Below are 23,897 nucleotides of genomic sequence, written 5' to 3'. Positions count from 1 at the left end.
CACCAAACCGCTGAGCCACCGGGGCTGCCCTCCATTTAAGATATTTTTTAATGGATATTAAGGTCATTGCCTCAAGATCATACAAGTAGCAAATAATACAACTGAGCTTGTCTGAATCCCAGGTCTGTCTGACTCCCAAATCCATTCTTGCCAATAAACTGTGCTGCCACGAGCAAGTCACATACATTTGCATGTCATCAAGAAACCCTGAGATTGGATGAGATTCCCAGAGAGCATAAATGACCCATCAAGCCTTTGTTGTTATCCTGGGGATCCTCTCAGTGATGGAGGCCCTTCCTTCTTGTTACTCTCAGGACAGGATCTCTTTGGACTAGAGTCTTCCCATCCACTAAGAAATTTCCTCTGCAGCTTTCTGGTCTTCAAGTATTATAGCCACTGAATTCTAAGCTCTTCTCACACATAAAGATCCCTGGCTTCCTTCCATATTTACTCATACCACTGCAGCGTTGTTAAAACAAAACCTGTTTCCACACTCTTTGGAACTTTGTGACTTGACCACCAGATTCTCATACGACTTGCATGTGAGTCCCTATGCCTTAACAACATTTAGCTCCAGATCATAATTCTTCCCAAATGTCCTGTTCATCAGGGCAAAATTAGCCATGTCTCAAAATATAACACCCCCAAATTTCTTGGTCAGCCTTATTTCCCTAGCATTTCTTACATAGGAGATTGACTACAGAAATGAATTATTTGTTTCTCGAATAAATTTTGTATCTTTCTCCTCCACCCATTTCTTACAGTTATGTCTTTCCCTTAGACTATCATCCTCCCTCCACTAGTATGGATCCTATCCATACTTCTAAAAGTAGCTTATATTTTACCCCCTCATGAAATGTTCTTTCACTAGCCCAGTCTAAATCAATCACTCTCTCTATAAACTATGACAGTGTTGATTCACTGGACACTCATATGCCATTTTTAATCAACAACACATCTATCTTATCTACCTAACTAGAAGAAGAGGAGCCAATGTCTTTTGCTTTGTTAATATTCCCAAAACTTCACACACAATGGAGGGGCTCTGATAAATATCCACTGAATGATGTGTTTCCAAAGCAGGGAAACCTGAAGTTTCAGACTTGTATATTCCTGACTCTCCTTAATTTCTCTCATTGGCTTTTTATTTCTAAAATAAAGATAGCATTATATGAAATTCCAGGAGTTTTATGAAGAATATGATGAGGATATTTTTTAAATATCTACTGATAAATTTTCCTTTTTGGTTTCTCTCCTAGCAATCCTTAACCATTTTTGGCCCTCTAGTTAGGTAGCAAATCCACCTAAGAAAGTATAAGATTTGGCTGAAAGAAGCCCCAATTAGATAAGAAGAGAAAGAATAAAGCCCTTTTAACCAAAGGAAAAGGAACCCAATAGAAAGGGGAAAGAGGTTATTTGTAAGTATCCTCCTATCTCTTGCTTTTTTCCCCAGTACCCTCATCACCAGGGCCAAATATAAGGAAAAGCAATAGGAAGAGCCCCAAAATGCTAGAGAAACCAGAAGCAGGTCTGTACCATCATTCTCATTTGGGACTCTAGAAAGAGACCACTTTGAAGAAGGTTGTGCATTAACATAAAGAAAATATAGTACAGTCAGGATGCTGTGTTTTGGCCTATGTCAGGTATGTAGAGGATGCAGAACACCCAACAGGTCCCACAGAAGATGTGAAGAGTAGCTGAGAGTTCTAGCTGGTGAGCTCACTAATAAGATTATTGCAGGAAGAAGACAAGGGATTCTGTAGTAGAATGTTTATAGAAGACACCATCTAAGAAAATGAGCAAATTGGAATCTCAGCCAGAATCAAGGAAACTACTGCTAGCAAGACCTGAAGACAACAGAGGCCACATCTGCATCTTGACCATGTCAAAGAAAAAAACAAGAATCACACTAGACATGGACCATCAATCATGAACAGATGAAAGGGAGTAATCACACAAATTTTGCTGCCTAGAGACCATTAAGAGAAACACCTCAAATGGAAGAACAACAAATGTGCATGGGGATCTCATTCAATACCATGTGGGAAAGAGTTTTCCATTTCCCAAGATAATGACAGAAAAGACCTGAATTATTTGTCAATCTCCTCAAAAAAAATTAGTTTTGACAGAGGAATAATGGAATTACTTTAATTGACAAATTAAGTTTTCCTTTCCCTTTGTATGATGAAGGGCTTGAGGACAAAGACAACAGTTATAATATAAAGAAAGAGAGATGGTTTTCTTCACACATTTGAGTTATGGTGTGCCAATCTTGACATATATCTCCCCTCGCAATAAATTTACAATGAATATTTTGTATTAACTTAAGAAAGCAACTTATTCTACAAAACTAAGGACACCACACCACTAGATGTGCTTTAATCACTTATTTTCCTGACTGCTTTAAAGTAGGTTAAGAAAAAAATCTTCCCCAAGTAAGAAAAGAAATCATTATGACATGAGAGTTAACTGAAATTCTGCCCTATTAGATTTTGCTAAGAAGAGAAAAGTGCCAGGCAAGGGGATTTCAAGGATGAGTTATTATATTTGCAAATTGGTATAATGAAAATAACCTAGGCAGTACCATGAATTTAAATGAGCTGTATAATTTTTTCATAAGTTTTAATATAATTGTTCATGTCTTCCATGAAATAGTTAAAGTTGCTGATTCTTTTGCATAAATCAATATGCTCTGAACAATAAAGCTAATAGCCCAGTAAAGTCTATAAAATGTAGTTGTGTAGCTGTTTCCAGGGCTTTACTGCAGGGGCTAAACAGCAGTTTCTATTTCTAGTCGACTGCTGTCTTTATCAAATTACTTCCTTGATTCAGTGACAGCTTTTTAAGACATCTTCTAACGGAAAACTTCAATTTCTCATCTTTGTTCTTTAACAATGTACTTTTTAAAGTAATAGGATAGACTACTGTTATATTTTTGAAGGTTTTTAATAATATTAAAAACAATTATGTACATGTAAAGCTGGATGTACAAAATATAATTCATTTTGCTATTCATCATAGAAACATGCATGGTCTTACTAATTTCACTAATATTATGTTATTATATTTCATAGCCATCTAAAGTATTAAGCGCTAATATAAGCAAACAGAAGTATTTTAATCCAATGATAAATAATTTGTTTTTAAGCTTTGTGTTCTTAGTTATGCAGCTTTTTCAAAAAGAGATCCAAAGAAACAAATATAAGAATGCATGATCAAAGAAAAGGCTTCTACTGAGAATGGGGGTTAGCAGTCTCACAATTTTAGATTATTATGTTAAATATATCTTATTAGATATAAGATGGTAATGCTAATGGATGTTCACCCATCAGCTTTCTCTGTGCAGCAAAATTACAAAAGATGTTTTTAATGACTATAGCACACTAGCTATGTTTATCTGACATCTACTTGAAATTAAAAAGGCTTAAAATATTATGCAGATTTAACTATTATAATCCAAAAAACACTTTAATCCAAAAAAATATTTTATATCTAATTAAATTCTTGCTTATTTTTATTGCAACTCTTTAAAAAGTTAGAACAAATTGCTTGTTATGAATTGATACCCCAATAATTTAACGTCCTAAATTTAAACCAGATTTGTTTTCTGTTCTGTATATAAGGAAAATGAATTAGATGACTTTCATGATTCCTAAGATTATCTACTGTTTTACCTAAATTTTCATGCTAGAATTCAGTCATAAGGCATACCATTTATCTCAAAAATTTCTTAAAATATAGAGCAGTTGTGGCAGACACACAGATTGTATGAGCTCAGAGTAACCTGAGATTTGAACTGTCCCTCTGGCATTTTCTCATTCTAAATATGGAGTGGCTTGATAATCCCCTTGGTTTCTAAATTGATGGAGGATGGTCTGAGAGAGGCCTGACATAATTCCTACCCTCAGGTATAGCCTCAGAGCAGTGTCTTAGGGAGAAAGCATCAGTCCTAATTCAGGCCCTAGTACATTCTGATCCATCTCCAAATCTGTCTAGGAATCCCAAGACACTTACAGGGAAGTCTCCAAAGCCCAATTCCAGCGGGGTATAACTATTTTTAACAATTTAAAAAGGGGTATAAGTGTGTGTATACATATACATACAGACATACAACTTATGATAAGTTGTCCACTCTGCGTCTTCAACTTTTTATCTATATAACGAAAGGAACACACTAATGATCTCCAAAGCCTTTGCCTGTTCAAAAATTCTGTAATTCCTCAAATGAGATCTCTTTCTCCCCACCTCCCTTCAAAATGGTGATGGATGAGACATAAAATTTTTCAGTGGGAAGAGAGTACTGAAAGTTTGTGTAAGAAATTAAACATCTAAAAGGAGTTTTATAATGAAAATAAAGTTTATATTAGGTGTAGAGTTTAAAGGATTTAATAACATTAGTTATTAAATGGAAAAAAAATCAATGTGAAACCAAACCTTAAGGACAATCTTTTTTTTTGCATTTCTATCAATAGACCTCAAAATGTTTGCTCATCAACATTTGTGTACACCTCCTTGCAGCAAAAAGACAAGGAAACTTGAAAGGTAACCAATTCCAAATAAACTCTCATGAAGATGTAACACCTTGTTGTAGTTAAAAAGAAGGAACATTTTCAAAATGTACACAATATTGGGGAATTAAAGAAACATCTCATAGGAACTCTCATTGGCTAACTTGCAACCTTTCAAGTATCCAAGAGGAAAAAATAGTCAATTGATACAAACTGAATGATTAAATATCCATTATTTTATTTTTTTAAAGAAAATTAACATAAAACCACACAAGAAAAGTGATCCTAGCAGAACAGAATCACTTAGTATTAATTATAATACTGAATAATATGTGAATACATATGAGAATTCTCTTTATTAACTATATAACATATGAGATGTACTGTCCTCATCCTGTATAAACAGGGTAGATACAAAGAACTGGTAAGTCAATTCTGTCCTATTAATGGCAGAAACTACTCTGAGAGCAAGCAATATTCACCACAAGGGGCATTTCCAATAACCAGGCAGAAAGTTGATCCAAAGTTACTTGACCTTGTTGGTCACGTCTGGCATAGCGACTGTGTTCCAAGATGATGGATTAGCCAAATATCCTAAAAAAGAGATGTTTTTATGCAGGCTTCATCCTTTGTCTCCTGAGAGATGAAGTCTTGATGGCCTTACAATTAAGGCGTTAATATTTATTAAGTATAATTTTCCAGTAATACTTGCAAAGGAGGTCAAAATATAACAATTTCAGGACAATGAATATAATATTGTCTAAATTGAACTTAAAGGTCATATCATTTGGAGAAAAACACCAAGTTTCAAACAACTAAAACCTACAAAAAAGGCATATGTTGAGTTTTTAAAGCCCCATTGATATAGCTGCTTTATTCCTATTAAAAAGAGGCCCAGCCTCTTTTTATCTCTATCTTTTCATCTCAGACTGGAAAATTGCAATTGGACTCTACTAGGTAATAATTCAATATCCCAATTAAAAAGCAGTTGCTTGGTAATTCAAAAAAATTTATAACCTGGGCAGCCCCAATGGCCCAGCGGTTTAGCGCCGCCTTCAGCCCGGGTTGTGATCTTTGAGACCCAGGAACGGGTCGGGCTCCCTGCATGGAGCCTGCGTCTCCCTCTGCCTGTGTCTCTGCCTCTCTCTCTGAGTGTCTGTCATAAATAAATAAATAAAATATATATTTTTTAAATCTGTAACCTTGGAAAGTTCAAGGTAGGATTCCTAACTCTAGGAAAGAGATATAACAATAATATGTTCTAAGCTAATAAAGCAATAATCTGAACTTCATAGAATCAATATCTCTGTAATTCATTTAATAAGTCTTATAAGAATATTGGCAATGTTTGTGTATTTTTCCTGATCTTTAAGGTATTCAAATTATTTTTAAAATATGACATATAAGCTGTTAATTTTAGTTCTTTAGGAGAATTTGATTAAAAAGTTTTGTAATCCATATTTTTATCTCTGTAAAATTTTAACTTACAAAGGTATAAATTTTAACATTTATATAATGTCTAAAAGTTTACAGTTATGTTGTCCAATATGATACCCGCTAGCTATCTGTGCTATTTAAATGTAAACAAATTAAAATGAAATACAATTAAAAATTCAGTTCGATCACACTTGCCACATTTAAAATGTTCAGTAGCTAGAGGGACGATGACTAGTATATCTGACAGCACAGACATGGAAGTTGTATTAGCTTACTTTCAGATGTGTTAGGACATAGACTAACCAACTATACTTATAAGACGCTCAAAAATACAGTGGTTCACTTAGCCCAGTCAAGAAAGAAGTTCCTTTCTTTCTTATCTAACAGTCTAGAATTGGTGGGTGGTCCCAGCACAGGATTGGTAGGTAGAAAGGCAACGTTAGTCCATGTGGTTTCCAAGAAGCCAGGTCTTTCTTTCCTGTGTTGTTGGTCCTTAGGGTGCTACCTCATTCTGCAGGATTGGAACTGTCTCTACAATGTCTTATCTACATGTTCCAGAGTATCAGAAGAGGAAGAAGAGAAAATGAAGGACAAGAAATTGCATTTACAGAGAATATGACAGAAAGTTGCACACATTACTTCCATTCACATTTTGTGGCTAAAAGATAATTGAGCCCACATCTGGTTGTTATGGAGGCTGGGGAAGGTGGTCAGGTTGTGTGTCTGTATACTCATCTGCAACTTGGGCCAGAGCAGTGTTATTTCTTAAAAATACAGGAAAATGATTGCTGAAGAACCACTCTTCCACAAGGGAATACATTTAATGGGTTTATGGCAGGGCAGGGCAGATAGTGGAAATTAAGCAACATTTAAACAGTAGATGTTTTCCTCACACAACCATCTGTGAAAAGTAAAACTCTAATCAACTTCCATTCTACTGGTTATATAAATTCTACTACTAATACATTTTGTTCTGGGTGAAATAATGTAAACCAGTAATAGAAAATTTACAGTTTCATTTAAAAACTCACTAAAATAAAGTGTTACTGCCCTGGCTATTAAAAAATAAATATTAGCTTTCACTTTTAACTCAACTTCTTAATAAGGAAAAAATTCTTTAAATAATAGTGCTACCCATAAAATCTGTAAAATAATGTACTCAAGTCAACACTGCATAATTATTAGGTCACTGTACATTCCAGCCAAAAACAATAGTTAAACCACATATATAAATAAATCTAACAATACTACAGGCATGTTTTATAGATTAAACTTAAGTTTCAAAGTAAATGTCTAAATATTTGATTTTGTGCATGAGGAACTAAAAATGGACATTAAAATACAGCTGGAGGAGCAAGATGGCGGAAGAGTAGGGTCTCCAAATCACCTGTCTCCACCAAACTACCTAGAAAACCTTCAAATTATCCTGAAAATCTATGAATTCGGCCTGAGATTTAAAGAGAGACCAGCTGGAATGCTACAGTGAGAAGAGTTCGCGCTTCTATCAAGGTAGGAGACGGGGGAAAAAGAAATAAAGGAACAAAGGCCTCCAAGGGGGAGGGGCCCGCGAGGAGCCGGGCTGAGGCCGGGGCGAGTGTCCCCAGGACAGGAGAGCCCCGTCCCGGAGGAGCAGGAGCTGCACCAACCTTCCCGGGCGGAAAGGGGCTCGCAGGGAGGTGGAGCAGGACCCAGGAGGGCGGGGATGCGCTCGGGCTCCCCGGGACAGTAACAGCAACTGCGCACCCAGGAGAGTGCGCCGAGCTCCCTAAGGGCTGCAGCGCGCACGGCGGGACCCGGAGCAGCTCGGGGGGCTCGGGCGGCGGCTCCGCGGAGGGGGCTGCGCGGCCCCGGGAGCAGCTCGGAGGGGCTCGGGCAGAGGAAGAGGCTCCGTGCGGAGGGGGCTGCGCGGTTCCAGGAGCAGCTCGGAGGGGCTCGGGCGGCGGCTCCGCGGAGGGGGCTGCGCGGCCCGGGAGCGCGAATCCAACAGCGCAGGCTCCGGAGCACAGAGCGCCGGGACACAGCCCAGAATCCGGCCTCCCCCGGGACAGGCAGAGGCCGGGAGGGCCCAGGACAGCGAGGACGCTCCTGCCCCAGCTGAGCACATCAGCGGCCCCGCCCCGGAGCCTCCAGGCCCTGCAGACGGAGTTCCTGCCGGAGCTGAATCCAGGTTTCCAGAGCTGCCCCGCCACTGGGGCTGTTCCTCCTGCGGCCTCACGGGGTAAACAACCCCCACTGAGCCCTGCACCAGGCAGGGGCACAGCAGCTCCCCCAACTGCTAACACCTGAAAATCAGCACAACAGGCCCCTCCCCCAGAACACCAGCTAGACGGACAACTTCCAGGAGAAGCCAAGGGACAAAGTACACAGAATCAGAAGATACTCCCTGGTGGTTCTTTTTTTGTTTGTTTGTTTTTGTTTTTGTTTTTTTGTTTTGTTTTGCTTTTTGATTTGTTTCCTTCCCCCACCCCCTTTTTTTTTCTCCTTTCTTTTTCTTTCTCTTTTTCTTCTTTTTTTTTTTTTTTCGTTTTTTTTTTCTTTCTCTTCCCTTTTTTTTTCCTCTTTCTCTTTTCTTTCCTTCTTTCTCTCCTCTCTTTTTCTCTTTTTCCCAATACAACTTGCTTTTGGCCACTCTGCACTGAGCAAAATGACTAGAAGGAAAACCTCACCTCAAAAGAAAGAATCAGAAACAGTCCTCTCTCCCACAGAGTTACAAAATCTGGATTACAATTCAATGTCAGAAAGCCAATTCAGAAGCACTATTATACAGCTACTGGTGGCTCTAGAAAAAAGTATAAAGGACTCAAGAGACTTCATGACTGCAGAATTTAGAGCTAATCAGGCAGAAATTAAAAATCAATTGAATGAGATGCAATCCAAACTAGAAGTCCTAACGACGAGGGTTAACGAGGTGGAAGAACGAGTGAGTGACCTAGAAGACAAGTTGATAGCAAAGAGGGAAACTGAGGAAAAAAGAGACAAACAATTAAAAGACCATGAAGATAGATTAAGGGAAATAAACGACAGCCTGAGGAAGAAAAACCTACGTTTAATTGGGGTTCCCGAGGGCGCCGAAAGGGACAGAGGGCCAGAATATGTATTTGAACAAATTCTAGCTGAAAACTTTCCTAATCTGGGAAGGGAAACAGGCATTCAGATCCAGGAAATAGAGAGATCCCCCCCTAAAATCAATAAAAACCGTTCAACACCTCGACATTTAATTGTGAAGCTTGCAAATTCCAAAGATAAGGAGAAGATCCTTAAAGCAGCAAGAGACAAGAAATCCCTGACTTTTATGGGGAGGAGTATTAGGGTAACAGCAGACCTCTCCACAGAGACCTGGCAGGCCAGAAAGGGCTGGCAGGATATATTCAGGGTCCTAAATGAGAAGAACATGCAACCAAGAATACTTTATCCAGCAAGGCTCTCATTCAAAATGGAAGGAGAGATAAAGAGCTTCCAAGACAGGCAGCAACTAAAAGAATATGTGACCTCCAAACCAGCTCTGCAAGAAATTTTAAGGGGGCCTCTTAAAATTCCCCTTTAAGAAGAAGTTCAGTGGAACAGTCCACAAAAACAAAGACTGAATAGATATCATGATGACACTAAACTCATATCTCTCAATAGTAACTCTGAATGTGAACGGGCTTAATGACCCCATCAAAAGGCGCAGGGTTTCAGACTGGATAAAAAAGCAGGACCCATCTATTTGCTGTCTACAAGAGACTCATTTTAGACAGAAGGACACCTACAGCCTGAAAATAAAAGGTTGGAGAACCATTTACCATTCGAATGGTCCTCAAAAGAAAGCAGGGGTAGCCATCCTTATATCAGATAAACTAAAATTTACCGCAAAGACTGTAGTGAGAGATGAAGAGGGACACTATATCATACTTAAAGGATCTATTCAACAAGAGGACTTAACAATCCTCAATATATATGCTCTGAATGTGGGAGCTGCCAAATATATAAATCAATTATTAACCAAAGTGAAGAAATACTTAGATAATAATACACTTATACTTGGTGACTTCAATCTAGCTCTTTCTATACTCGATAGGTCTTCTAAGCAAAACATCTCCAAAGAAACGAGAGCTTTAAATGATACACTGGACCAGATGGATTTCACAGATATCTACAGAACTTTACATCCAAACTCAACTGAATACACATTCTTCTCAAGCACACATGGAACTTTCTCCAGAATAGACCACATATTGGGTCACAAATCGGGTCTGAACCGATACCAAAAGATTGGGATTGTCCCCTGCATATTCTCGGACCATAATGCCTTGAAATTAGAACTAAATCACAACAAGAAGTTTGGAAGGACCTCAAACACATGGAGGTTAAGGACCATCCTGCTAAAAGATAAAAGGGTCAACCAGGAAATTAAGGAAGAATTAAAAAGATTCATGGAAACTAATGAGAATGAAGATACAACCGTTCAAAATCTTTGGGATGCAGCAAAAGCAGTCCTAAGGGGGAAATACATCGCAATACAAGCATCCATTCAAAAACTGGAAAGAACTCAAATACAAAAGCTAACCTTACACATAAAGGAGCTAGAGAAAAAACAGCAAATAGATCCTACACCCAAGAGAAGAAGGGAGTTAATAAAGATTCGAGCAGAACTCAACGAAATCGAGACCAGAAGAACTGTGGAACAGATCAACAGAACCAGGAGTTGGTTCTTTGAAAGAATTAATAAGATAGATAAACCATTAGCCAGCCTTATTAAAAAGAAGAGAGAGAAGACTCAAATTAATAAAATCATGAATGAGAAAGGAGAGATCACTACCAACACCAAGGAAATACAAACGATTTTAAAAACATATTATGAACAGCTATACGCCAATAAATTAGGCAATCTAGAAGAAATGGACGCATTCCTGGAAAGCCACAAACTACCAAAACTGGAACAGGAAGAAATAGAAAACCTGAACAGGCCAATAACCAGGGAGGAAATTGAAGCAGTCATCAAAAACCTCCCAAGACACAAGAGTCCAGGGCCAGATGGCTTCCCAGGAGAATTTTATCAAACGTTTAAAGAAGAAATCATACCTATTCTCCTAAAGCTGTTTGGAAAGATAGAAAGAGATGGAGTACTTCCAAATTCGTTCTATGAAGCCAGCATCACCTTAATTCCAAAGCCAGACAAAGACCCCGCCAAAAAGGAGAATTACAGACCAATATCCCTGATGAACATGGATGCAAAAATTCTCAACAAGATACTGGCCAATAGGATCCAACAGTACATTAAGAAAATTATTCACCATGACCAAGTAGGATTTATCCCTGGGACACAAGGCTGGTTCAACACCCGTAAAACAATCAATGTGATTCATCATATCAGCAAGAGAAAAACCAAGAACCATATGATCCTCTCATTGGATGCAGAGAAAGCATTTGACAAAATACAGCATCCATTCCTGATTAAAACTCTTCAGAGTGTAGGGATAGAGGGAACATTCCTCGACATCTTAAAAGCCATCTATGAAAAGCCCACAGCAAATATCATTCTCAATGGGGAAGCACTGGGAGCCTTTCCCCTAAGATCAGGAACAAGACAGGGATGTCCACTCTCACCACTGCTATTCAACATAGTACTGGAAGTCCTAGCCTCAGCAATCAGACAACAAAAAGACATTAAAGGCATTCAAATTGGCAAAGAAGAAGTCAAACTCTCTCTCTTCGCCGATGACATGATACTCTACATAGAAAACCCAAAAGTCTCCACCCCAAGATTGCTAGAACTCATACAGCAATTCGGTAGCGTGGCAGGATACAAAATCAATGCCCAGAAGTCAGTGGCATTTCTATACACTAACAATGAGACTGAAGAAAGAGAAATTAAGGAGTCAATCCCATTTACAATTGCACCCAAAAGCATAAGATACCTAGGAATAAACCTCACCAAAGATGTAAAGGATCTATACCCTCAAAACTATAGAACACTTCTGAAAGAAATTGAGGAAGACACAAAGAGATGGAAAAATATTCCATGCTCATGGATTGGCAGAATTAATATTGTGAAATTGTCAATGTTACCCAGGGCAATATACACGTTTAATGCAATCCCTATCAAAATACCATGGACTTTCTTCAGAGAGTTAGAACAAATTATTTTAAGATTTGTGTGGAATCAGAAAAGACCCCAAATAGCCAGGGGAATTTTAAAAAAGAAAACCATATCTGGGGGCATCACAATGCCAGATTTCAGGTTGTACTACAAAGCTGTGGTCATCAAGACAGTGTGGTACTGGCACAAAAACAGACACATAGATCAATGGAACAGAATAGAGAATCCAGAAGTGGACCCTGAACTTTATGGGCAACTAATATTCGATAAAGGAGGAAAGACTATCCATTGGAAGAAAGACAGTCTCTTCAATAAATGGTGCTGGGAAAATTGGACATCCACATGCAGAAGAATGAAACTAGACCACTCTCTTTCACCATACACAAAGATAAACTCAAAATGGATGAAAGATCTAAATGTGAGACAAGATTCCATCAAAATCCTAGAGAAGAACACAGGCAACACCCTTTTTGAACTCGGCCATAGTAACTTCTTGCAAGATACATCCACGAAGGCAAAAGAAACAAAAGCAAAAATGAACTATTGGGACTTCATCAAGATAAGAAGCTTTTGCACAGCAAAGGATACAGTCAACAAAACTCAAAGACAACCTACAGAATGGGAGAAGATATTTGCAAATGACATATCAGATAAAGGGCTAGTTTCCAAGATCTATAAAGAACTTATTAAACTCAACACCAAAGAAACAAACAATCCAATCATGAAATGGGCAAAAGACATGAACAGAAATCTCACAGAGGAAGACATAGACATGGCCAACATGCATATGAGAAAATGCTCTGCATCACTTGCCATCAGGGAAATACAAATCAAAACTACAATGAGATACCACCTCACACCAGTGAGAATGGGGAAAATTAACAAGGCAGGAAACAACAAATGTTGGAGAGGATGCGGAGAAAAGGGAACCCTCTTACACTGTTGGTGGGAATGTGAACTGGTGCAGCCACTCTGGAAAACTGTGTGGAGGTTCCTCAAACAGTTAAAAATATACCTGCCCTACGACCCAGCAATTGCACTGTTGGGGATTTACCCCAAAGATACAAATGCAATGAAACGCCGGGACACCTGCACCCCGATGTTTCTAGCAGCAATGGCCACTATAGCCAAACTGTGGAAGGAGCCTCGGTGTCCAACGAAAGATGAATGGATAAAGAAGATGTGGTTTATGTATACAATGGAATATTACTCAGCTATTAGAAATGACAAATACCCACCATTTGCTTCAACGTGGATGGAACTGGAGGGTATTATGCTGAGTGAAGTAAGTCAGTCGGAGAAGGACAAACATTATATGTTCTCATTCATTTGGGGAATATAAATAATAGTGAAAGGGAAAATAAGGGAAGGGAGAAGAAATGTGTGGGAAATATCAGAAAGGGAGACAGAACGTAAAGACTGCTAACTCTGGGAAACGAACTAGGGGTGGTAGAAGGGGAGGAGGGCGGGGGGTGGGAGTGAATGGGTGACGGGCACTGGGTGTTATTCTGTATGTTAGTAAATTGAACACCAATAAAAAAAAAATAAAATAAAATAAAAAAATCCAATAAAAAAAAAATAAAATACATTAAAATAAAATTCATTCTTCTTTAATAAAAGATGATTTGTTATTGAGCTTCAATCCTCCATTTTTAACCTTCCAATGAAAGTGGTATAATAGTGGTTTATATACTTACCTTCCACTTGTGAAAAATTGTTTCTTAAAATCACATATACTTATTAAATATTTAAATTACATATTTTAGACAATAGAAATTACCAAAAGGACAATAAAAATTACAAGACCACAACCATCTTTTAGCTATTGCATCTAAAAATTCAAAAATGTGCTTTATAATTATTGACAATAATTTCTTCTGATATGTTTTTGTTCAAATAAAAATGTATGAAGAACTTTACTCATAAGTCTTTTTTAGAAATAAGAACAAATTTCAACTGTTGGCTGAAAACTATTTCAAAAATCAAAACTGATTAATTTTGCATTAATAATAAAAGTTTCTCAGACCAATGATTCCCATGTGATTGCTAAATTATACTGATAGGAGCCCCTAGTACTGGCAAGTCAATGTTCATGTTAGTCAACAGTGTCTGTAAAACAATTGTGTATATTTCATTACTTTTTAAATTGACCTTAAATAATATGTTAAATGCACTATCTCTAAAGCAAATGAATTCTATTTTAATTTCTTATCATTGGATTTGAGCAAGCAGTTTGAGAAACCCGTTTCAATAGCAATCAAGATATTTCCCTTTCTCATTTCCTCTTATCAACATCTAAGAGGGAAGAGTGCAATAAAAGGGAAGGGTAGCATCCTTTCAAGTTGCTTTCTGCATTGTCTATTATTAGTTTTTGAATATTTTCCCATCTGACTCACATGGTCCATTTACATGCATATTTCTAATCTGCTAGGATTAAAACCAACAATTCCAACCCATTCAAAAAATTACATAAAGCAATGGAGAGTGACATTTTATAATGATTATTTTGTATCTATTCTACAACTTTAAGAAAAAAAAAAAAACACTTCACTTCTTATTCCACAATATGAGTCATCAGATACCATGCAAAATCCTTACAATATAGAATACTTTTAAAAGCTGGATTCAGGGGGGTGGGGAGCAGAAAAAAAGAAAAAAAATTCTATAACTGCACAAAAGAACTGACAAGAAATTGAAAGCAATCCTCAGAGGCCAGAACTGACAAGCAGAATCCAGAGAGAGAACAAAATGCTTATGTTGGTACCTGTCATGGGAACATCTGCTGATCCCGAGAGGCCTACAGCTTCATGCTTACCAGGCTATGGGACTAAAGAACAGGGATAAACCTAGGGACTAAACCAAATAGGAAGTTGGATTAGACTCTCATAAAAAAAAATAAATCCCTGAGAGCTGACATCTTAGTGAAAGAATGAACTGAAATTTTAAGACTCCATACTGCACAAGGAGAAGATAAAGATACTTGCCGATTTTATTTCTGTTAGCTCTAGGATGAGAAGGAATGATCATCTCTTCTGAAAATTCTTAAACCAGAAGCCTAATCTCAATTGAAATGGAGCAGAAATCATATTATTTGCTTATGAGGCTCCCCAGAAGCCTTGGCCAATAATTTAAAGTAGTCATGAATTAGTAGTATGCCTTGACACCAAGCAGAGGCAAACTCAAACACTCTGAAAGAAAACACCTTAAAATTAAAACTTGAGAGAATTTTCACAGATAAACTCCCAAAGAACATGAACTCACAGTCAAAAAACTTGAAAACACAAGGAATCAACTTACTATGAACAAAAATCAATAGAAATAACAAATAAGATCAAATCCACTTAGATGGCATATATTAGAATTATTGAGTAAAGACTTAAATATATATGTTTACTGTACTTAAAGAGTTAAGAGAACTGACATAGAACATACATCAAAAAGGGATTTTACAATTTTAAAACTTCCAGAAAGCAATATAAAAGATAATCTGTTTTTAAGAAGAAGAAGAAACATAAATGGCCAATAAATACATCAAAAGGTGTTCATTCAGGGAAGTAAAAAGTAAAATCAGAGAAAAACTATATTATACATCAAAATACATTAGAAAATTCTCAAAAGTCTGACAATGTCAAATTTGGCAAGTATATAGATAGAGCAAGGGGAATCTCACTCTCATATGTAACTGGTAAGAGAATCAACTGATAGATACACTTTGGAAAAGTCTGGCATTATCTGTTAGAATGGAAAATACCCCTACCCAAAGTAATTCCATTAATGTATGAATACTCAAGAAAAATTCATGTACACTTATATGCTACACAATAGTGGTTATAGCAGCCTTATTCAAAATACAAAAAAAAAAAAAAAACAAAACAAAAAAAAAAACCCTGGAGACTAAATGTCCATCTCTAGTTGACCAATGGAATGAACAAACTACAACTAGATGCAAGAACACAGATGAATCTCAAGACATAAGCAAAACAAACAAAAATATGTGCAGTATATACAGTCTCAAGCAAAACTAAACTACATTATTTAATGATGTATTTATAAGCGGAAAACCATAAAGAATAATAAGGAGATGGTTAATATAAAAGTCAGGATAGTAGTTATCTTTGGGGGTAGGAAAATTGCAATGAAGGAAAGCAAATGTATGCTTTGGAGTGCTGACAGTATTCTTTTTTCTTTTTTTAAGATTTTATTTATTCATGAGGGACACAGAGAGGCAGAGACATAGGCAGAGGGAGTAGCAGACTCCCTGTGGGGAGCCAGATGCAGACCTCGATCCCAGGACCCCAGGATCATGACCTGAGCCAAAGGCAGACACTCAACTGCTGAGCTACCCAGGCATCCCACAGATAATGTTCTTAACTAGGATGGTGGTTATATGGAAGAATTTCTTATCATTTATTAAGCTATACATATAGTTTTATTTTGCCCATATGTTTATATGGCAAAACAAATTTATGACTAATATAGATAAAAATCTAAAACTGAGAGATTTTGCAGAGAGTATTATTATTCACTGATTATTCCATGTGTTCCTTTACATTTTGCAGTCTTCTCTGAAATTCAGTTGTACCAATGTGATTATTTCTGGTTAATGAGCTATTAGTAGAACTCATACGTGTCTTCTCCAGGCTGAAGAACTTAAAAATAGGCCTAAGTTCTCCATACTCCCTCTTCCCCTGCTGTGGCAAGACTTGAATCCCCATTTTGAGATAGTAAAGCCACAAAATGTAAGCAAACTTCATTCCTTGATGCCAGTTTGGAATGGAGATATTCTGCAGAAACACTGAGCCCTCAGAGCAATTTCCATGAATGAGAAATAAAGCTCATATTTAAAGCTATTAAGAGTTCAGGATTTAAATATTTCTGCAGCATAACAGCCTAAGTGACCAATGTAAATGAATTAAGAACAAATAAGATAAAAATAGAACTAAACATATTAAATAGTATGCTCCTCAAAAAATTTTTTCATGGTATATGTGAAAGAGAGGTAAAGCGACATGGAGAATAAAATGAGAATTACAGCTCCAGAAAATTTTCTACAGAGAAGAGAAGAGGTAAAATTCATAGAGATATTGGCTCTGGATCTTTCTAAATTATTTAAAGAGAACATTCCTCAAATTCAAGAAACCCTGTGATGTCAAGATAAAGAAAAAGAAAGGCACATGTAGACATGTCATATGGAACTACATAACATCAAAGACAAAAAAGAGATATAAAAAGTAGCTAAAGAGCTAGAATCAAAACACAAGAAAGTTTTATCCTCTTTATGGTTTTTTGTTTTATTTTGTTTTGTTTTGTTTTGTTTTGTTTTTTTACCACTGGAGAAGGAACCCTCATGCACTCTTGGTGGAAATGTAAATTGGTTCAGCCAACATGGAAAACAGTATGGAGGTTCCTCAAAAAATTAAAGATAAAAATACCATATGATCCAGTAATTCCACCACTGCTTACTCAAGGAAAATAAAAACACTAATTTAAGAAGATATATGCACCCTTATGCTTATTGCAGCATTATTTACAATAGCTAAGATACAGAAGCAACCCAAGTGTCCATTTATAGATAAATGGAAAAGAAGATATACACACACATACACACACACACAGGAATATTATTCAGCCATAAAAATGGATAAGATCTTGCTATTTGTGACAACACGAATGGACCTAGAGGGTATTATCCTAAATAAGCCAGGCAGAGAAAGAGAAATACCATATGATTTCACCTACATGTGGAATCTAAAAAGTAAAACAAATGAATAAGCAAACAAATAAAAGGCAGAAACAGACCCATAAATACAGAAAACAAACTGATGGTTCCAGAGAGGAAGGGAAACTAGTGTAACATTGTGTGTCAACTATACTTCAGTTCTTTTTTAAGTACCCAAAAAGTCACACTATCCATAAAGGTATAATAATTTAGTCTTCCAGCTGACTTCTACAAGCTACAATAATATCCAAAAGGCATAAGAATAATGTCTTCAGAATACTAAGAGAAATTGATTGCCGAAGTGTAATTCTATACTCAATGAAACTACCATCAAGAGCAAGGATAGAATAAAGAAATCTTCAGGTTTTCAAAAATAGAGAATTTATTGCCAAAAGCTTTTGATCTGTCACAGATGGGACTGCTAAAGGGATCAACCTGGCAATGCCTTCAAAATATCAATCACCTTACTCTGGACCAACAATCCCATTTCTAATAAATGTACATCTTAGTGGATGATTAAAGCCAAATTCTGGACTCATCTTTGACCCCCTTTCTCATCTCATGTACAGAATTCAATCATCTGGAAATTCTTTTGTCTCTATCAAAAGAATATTTACAGAAGTGGCCATTTCCTACCATTTTCATTGACCCTACTCTCAAGTGAACCGCTTTATATATCATCTGAATTATAGTAATGGCCCCTAAACAAATCTCACCAACCTACCTTAGGCTCCCTAGAGACCATTCGCACTGCAGCAGCCCCACCTCTCTTTATAAAACTTAGAGTCAATCAGGTGGCTCGTCTTCACAAAACCCTCTAGTGGCTCCCCATTTCACTCAGAGTATAAAACAAAATGTATATAATCACCTAATGTGAACTGGTTCCACTACTCTTTAAACTTTTCTTACTACTAATTTCCATGTTGCTCATCCAGCCTTATGGTGGTCTCTTCTGTTTCTCAAACATACCAAGCACACTCTCCCACTTATTCTGCTACCAGACTGGTACCTCCAGCTGGAATGCTCCTCCCCCAGGCAGCCACATGGCTAAATCTGTCACTTCCTTATTCTTTGTTCAAATGCCACCTTCTCAAGGAAGTCCACCCAGACCACCCAATATGAAACTGCAAACGCTCACCTACTGCTCCAAATACTTTTCACCCTGCTCTTTTTCTCTCCATACCACTTATCAACTTGAAAATACTGCATAATTTACTTTTTTATTTTATCTATTATTTATTGTCTCTCTCACCAGAATGTAACCCTAGTTGTTTCAAGCAGATCCTGAAATAAAAACGTGAATGTAAGTAGTAGTTCCTTTGAAAGGCATTGCCAGAAAGCACAGTGAAGGGTTGGGAGGTGAAAAAGGAAAGAGATAAAAGCCAATATAGTGTACGATACTGAACAGGCTAAACTGGAGAAACGGGTGTCTTCCCACTGGGAACCCTCAGAAATACTGCTGTGGGTGTGCTTCAGAATCATTCCATACTTTACTGGTTGAGGATCATTCTTGGGCACTAACTCTACAGCATTTCTGAATTACCACATAACCAAGCTTGCTTCTGTGGCTAGAGAATATCCTCTGGCAGAGAGAGATGAAGAAAGACATTAGCATATCGAGCATTTCCTCTGAGATCTCAAAGATAAACAAAGAGATATGGGCAAGTACCAACAGCTTCACTACCATAGAGAACTTTGTCTTTCTGTGTATTTGTTTTAATTGACATATCCCAAAGGTCTAGAAAAGCCCCTGGCACTTGGTGAGCACACACATAAAAAAAAAAAAAAACTATGTTGAATGTTGATGAATAAAGGGCCAAAAAGAAGTTACACGAATTTAGAAAATATTTCTAACTAAACAAAAGAGAATATCCCACATGTCATAACTTGTGGGATACAGCCAAAATAGTACTTTGAAATAAATGGATAGCCAGAAATACTTGTATTACTGAATTTAAAAGTTCAAAAATTAATAATCAAAGCATTCGTTTAAGTCATCAGAAAAAAACAGTATGATAAGCTCAAATGAATCCAAATAAAAGAGTTAAAGACAAGAACAAAATTTAAATAGACAACAAAAGTACAATAAAGAAAACTAAGCCAAAAGTTGGTTTTTAAAAAAGAATACTAAACTGATAATATTAGCAATATTCATCAAGAAAAAAAGAGAGAAAGTACAAACTAAAATGTGATTAAAACAAGAACACAATTGCAGATAGAGAATGAAAAGATAAAAGAACATTATGGGTAAAATTATGCCAACCTGGAAATCCCTCTAACAAAATGAATTAATTGGTAATTAAGCATCTTCCTACAAAGAAAATACCAGACCTGGATGGTTCCACAGGCAAGTTTCTACCAAATGTTTAAAGAACAACCTCCAATTTTGTGCAAACTTTTCCAAATATGACAAAAGAGTTGGGGGTGGGCATTATTTAAAGAGGCTACTTAATTAGCTATTGCTGTAATAATGTTTAGTATTTTACAACCACAAGTAATTATATGACATTGGTAAGGAAAGAGAAATATAGATCAATAGAACTGAGCAGAGTCCATGAAGAAGTATGCATTCTTGTATACATCATATGTGATGGAGATGCAGAAACAGGCAGGACCATGCAGTAAGTTGCACTGGAACAAATGGCTTTTCATATGGGGGGAGGGGGTGAAATTGAAGGATGTAAATAAAAAGAAAAAAATGAAAATATTTTAGAAAAAAAATACATAGGTGGATTTCTTTATGAACTCCTGATAAGTAAGACAAAGAAACACAGACCCTAAAGGAAAAGATTGGTAAATTCAACTACTTTAAAATTAAGAACTAGGAGAAGTCAACTGCAAGACACGTAATCCACAAAAGAGTTTTAAAAGAAAACCTACAAATATATAAGAAAAAGGAAAATCTATTAGAAAAATGGGCAAAAGGCAGATACTTCACAGAAGCAGAAACACAAATCTAAAATATAAAAATGCACTCTATTCTCATTAGTAATTAGGAAAACATCAGTAAGACCAGGAGATTTCATTTTAAATGTACAAAACTGAAAAAAAATATATAACCAGGCATTAAGAAGTTCTGACACAAAGGGACTTTTTTGTGGTTTTTAAATTTTATTTTTTATATGTATATTTTTATTGGAGTTTAATTTGCCAACATATAGTATAACCCTCAGTGCTCATCCCATCAAGTGCCCCCCTCAGTGCCCATTACCCAGTCACCCCATCCCCCACCCACCACCCCATGTTTGTTTCCCATAGTTAGGAATCTATCATGTTTTGTCACCCTCTCTGATTTTTCCCACTCATTTTCTCTCTTTTCCCCTACAATCCTTTTCACTACTTTTTATATTCCCCGAATGAATGAAACCATATAATGTTTGTCCTTCTCCTATTGACTTAGTTCACTCAGCATAATACCCTCCAGTTCCATCCACGTCGAAGCAAATGGTGGGTATTCATCATTTCTAATGGCTGAGTAATAGTCCATTGTATATACACACCACATCTTCCACACAAATCTTAAGAGTATTTGTTCCAACTCTCTGAAGAAAGTCCATGGTATTTTGATAGGGATTGCATGAACGTGTAAAATGCCCTGGGTAGCATTGACATTTTCACAATATTAATTCTTCTAATCCCTGAGCATGGAATATTTTTCCATCTCTCTGTTCTCTCAATTTCTTTCAGAAGTGTTCTGTAGTTTTTAGGGTATAGGTCCTTTACCTCTTTGGCTAAGTTTATTCCTAGGTATCTTATGCTTTTCGGTGCAATTGTAAATGGGATTGACTCCTTAATTTCTGATTCTTCAGTTTCATTGTTAGTGTATAGAAATGCCACGGATTTTTGAATATTGATTTTGTATCCTGCCACATTGTGAATTGCTGTAAGAGTTCATGCTGGGCTCTCTGCTGCGGACCGTCGGGCAGATGGTTCCTTCATCAGCTTCAGGCCAAGTTCGAGGTTATTATGTGGACTGGAAAACGTTGCGTGATGTGAAGAGACGAAAAATGGCCTATGAATATGCAGTTGAGAGGCTACGGATCAATGCACTCAGAAAGAATACCATCTTGCCAAAAGATCTTCAGGAAGTGGCTGATGGAGAAACCGCCGCCCTTCCCCGGGATAGCTGTCCTGTCAGAATCCGAAACCGGTGTGTTATGACATCCCGTCCACGTGGTGCAAAGCGGCGCTGGAGGCTTAGTCCTATTGTCTTCCGTCACTTAGCAGACCACGGGCAGCTGTCCGGGGTCCAGCCAGCAGTATGGTAACCGGCTTCTGAACCTTCTGAGCAGGGAAACCAGTTCTGGCAAGAAGAGACCTCTCCGCTCGGGGAAAACCTAGTTTCACAGGGGTGCAGCATGGGAGTCTGCTCTGCCTGATGCTGCCTACGGTTAAAGTACTTTTTAACTTCAAATGAAGAAATTTGGATGTTTCATTCTGTCCGTGAATTCCAGCTATCTGGGAATTATCTTTTCTCTTGGACTTAAAAATGAAACACACTGTTTCCATGCATGGTACAAGGAGTAGAGTAATAAAAAATATTCTGTGAAAAAAAAAAAAAAAAGCTTTCTGTACACCAGCATGTTGGGCGATTTTTTTTTTTTTTTTTTTTTTTAGAGATGACAAGTTTTAATGACACAGCCAACACTCACAATCACAGTTGGCTCTTCAGACAACTTGATCTTTGGGGCAAGATTTTGTGTAGAGTCAAGCAATACACAAAAGCACATGAGCAAGAGAGGCAGCATTCCGGCTTCTAGTGAGGGAGCGAGATATCTAGGTCTCATGATATCTCATGATATCTCATGATATCTCAAAGTCCTTTTTTTTTTTATTGTTACATATATATTTTTTAATTTTAATACAGAGTCAGATTTCAGAAGCTGTACAAAGGAGAGCCAAAAACACTTTAAACATTCATGATTAGCTTTAGTATTTTTTACGGTACATACTGAAAATGTTATCATTTACTAGTAAGGAATGCCAAGTGTGTCCATCACCATTTGAATAGCTTGTAGGGGATTTGTGATTTCTTCCATGTCATCTCTTCTCAAAACCCAATCCGGTTTAAGTCTTGAAACTATTCTGGTTCTTACAGGTGTTTCTGGAATAAAGGGAGTACTTATAGAAGAATTCATCTTTTGTTTATAAAGTGTTCTTTCAGTATTCATTTTATGTTTACGAGCTGTAAGCTTGTAGAGACTATAAATACGGTCAACAACTTTGGACTTACTTCGAACACTAGAGGCCCTATTCGTTGTCTTCAATAAAACAGCTAACAAACAACAGGTTTTTGTAAAAATGCTTCCACCCTTGTCTGTAACTTTGTCAGCAGGTTTTTCTCGGTACATTTGCAAAAGGTCCAGCAGTGTATCTATGCAGTGGAGTCTTTTGGGTTTTCTATGTACAGGATCATGTCATCTGCAAAGAGAGAGAGTTTGACTTCCTCTTTGCCAATTTGAATGCCTTTTATTTCTTTTTGTTGTCTGATTGCTGAGGCAAGGACTTCTAGTACTATGTTGAATAGCAGTGGTGAGAGTAGACATTCCTGTCGTGTTCCTGATCTTAGGGGAAAGGCTCCCAGTACTTCCCCATTGAGAATGATATTTGCTGTGGCCTTTTTGTAGATGGCTTTTAAGATGCTGAGGAATGTTCCCTCTATCCCTATACTCTGAAGAGTTTTGATCAGGAATGGACGCTGTATTTTGTCAAATGCTTTCTCTGCATCTATTGAGAGGATCATATGGTTCTTGTTTTTTCTCTTGTTGATGTGATCTATCACGATTGTTTTATGAGTGTTGAACCAGCCTTGCAACCCGGGGATAAATCCCACTTGGTCCTGGTGAATAATCTTCTTAATGTACTATTGGATACTATTGGCTAGTATCTTGTTGAGAATTTTTGCATCAGTATTCATCAGGGATATTGGTCTATAACTCTCCTTTTTGGTGGGGTCTTTGTCTGGTTTTGGAATTAAGGTGATGCTGGCCTCATAAAGCAAGTTTGGAAGTATTCCATCCCTCACAAAGGGACTTTTTATACACTACTGGTGAGAGTATAAATTAATATAGCTACTTTGGAAAGCAATTTATCATTATCCAGCAAAGTGTAAATCCACATATCCTATGACCCATCAATTTCTACTCCAAAGATT

General features: G+C 37.2%; 1 long non-coding RNA gene and 1 pseudogene across 18 annotated transcripts in view; one reads left to right on the top strand and one right to left on the bottom strand.

Annotated features, from left to right (window-relative positions):
* The window catches only part of LOC140601463 (uncharacterized), a 660,248-nt gene that overhangs the window by 453,929 nt on the left and 182,422 nt on the right, over positions 1–23,897 (bottom strand). The gene's annotated exons all lie outside the window — the stretch shown is intronic.
* LOC140601462 (small ribosomal subunit protein uS14m pseudogene) lies at positions 1,764–22,308 on the top strand (annotated as a pseudogene).

This window comes from Canis lupus, chromosome 12, assembly GCF_048164855.1.
Source record: "Canis lupus baileyi chromosome 12, mCanLup2.hap1, whole genome shotgun sequence".
In the NCBI taxonomy this organism is placed as follows: Eukaryota; Metazoa; Chordata; class Mammalia; order Carnivora; family Canidae; genus Canis; species Canis lupus.
Note: the sequence above shows the minus strand (reverse complement) of the source record. Positions and strands in the feature narration are given on the sequence as shown.